Below are 1,604 nucleotides of genomic sequence, written 5' to 3'. Positions count from 1 at the left end.
GGGTCTGAAAATGATAACTTATATTCTGAAGCACTTAAACATTGGTTCACATTTCATATTCAAGTCTGTCTGAATGTGAAAAGAAAGGTGAGTGTGTGGGTTGATTTAGTATTTCAGTGCCATTATGTCAAGAAGACTCCCTGGAGAAGGGAATGGCAGCCCACTCCAGTATTCTTGCCTGGGAAACCCCATGGACAGAGGAGTCTGGCGGGCTACAGTCTGTGGGATCGCAGAGAGTTGTACATGACTGAGTGACTAGCACTTTGACTTTTGAATGCTTTTCACAAAACAGCGGGGTCCCAGATCCTTCTAATGGCAACAAGGTAGTCATGTCTGAAGAACATTTTCTCTTTTCTATTTTGGCTGCACTGTGCTGGAGTCTTAGCTTCCTGACCAGGTACTTAACCCGGGCCCTAGGCAGTGAAAGCACAGAATCCCAGCCACTGGACCGCCACAGAATTCCTCCAGTGAACATTTTCATGGTGTGGATTCAACTGTATGTACCCTCGACAAAAAAAGAACGTTAACAACTTTATTAGTGCATGCCATTTTGCTTTCTGTTTTTCAGTTGACGTATGTTCTGTGTGTGTATTAGGTCAGCGATACAGGGAGGTTTGTGTTTCACGGCCTGGTTTCAGTTCCTGGGTGCCCGTCACGGTGGGTGTATCTCATCTTCCTGTGTGCGATTCTCGTATCTGAAGATAGGTGTTGTCCATACAAGTGGCCCTTTCAAAGCCAGTCACAGAATTCATCTGCTGTTTAACTGGAAAAAACAAACCAGCCAGCAGTCTCTTCCACTGCTTCTGGAAAAAACTGCCTCCATTAGACTTCCTGACAGGTACTGCCTGGGTCTCGGTCACAACCCATGCCTGATGGAATCTGAAAGGTAATCTTAACATTGGGCTAATCCATCGATCGGGAAAGCAAATGGCTCTAGATATTTCAAACAGAAGATTTAATATAGGGATTTAGGTTATGAAATTGTTCACAGGACAAAGGGGCGAACGGGAGAGGCTGAACTGCGCAGCGATAGGGAACTGAGGGGAAGTGGCTACAGCCCCGAGCGGCTCAGATGAACACGCCCTGGTGCTGACTTTGCAGACCCTGGGCCGTCTGCTGCTGCAGCAGCCTGTGCACCTGTGTCTGCTTAGAGCACAACGGCTTCCGCCTCCCTCCTACTGCCTAGCCTCCCACGAGTGCCTCCCATGGGCAGCCCCTTAGCAGAACCCTGCTGGTGAGGGGAATCAAGTCCCCAGGCTTCTGGCCTCATCTGTACAGGGGAGAGCATAGAAAAGCAGGTGTGGGTGAACAACATCCCATGCCGTGATGTCCCCCTCTGTGCCGAGATGCAACGCCCCCTCTCCTGAGTATTCTCTGATGTTTATGTAGCACCAGGATGTGTGATGTTGGTTAACTCATCCACAGAGCTGGACGGTCTCCCAAACTTGCCATCATGGGAGAAGGAAGAATACGGAGAACGAGTTTAGGAGTCCTAAGTTCAGTTCAGTTCACTTACAGTCGCTCAGTCGTGTCCGACTCTTTGTAACCCCATGAACCGCAGCACACCAGGCCTCCCTGTCCATCACCAATTCCCGGAGTTTACC

The sequence above is a fragment of the Odocoileus virginianus genome, chromosome 2 (assembly GCF_023699985.2).
Source record: "Odocoileus virginianus isolate 20LAN1187 ecotype Illinois chromosome 2, Ovbor_1.2, whole genome shotgun sequence".
Taxonomy (NCBI): domain Eukaryota; kingdom Metazoa; phylum Chordata; class Mammalia; order Artiodactyla; family Cervidae; genus Odocoileus; species Odocoileus virginianus.
The sequence above is the reverse complement of the archived record's forward strand: the minus strand, read 5'-3'. Positions refer to the sequence as shown.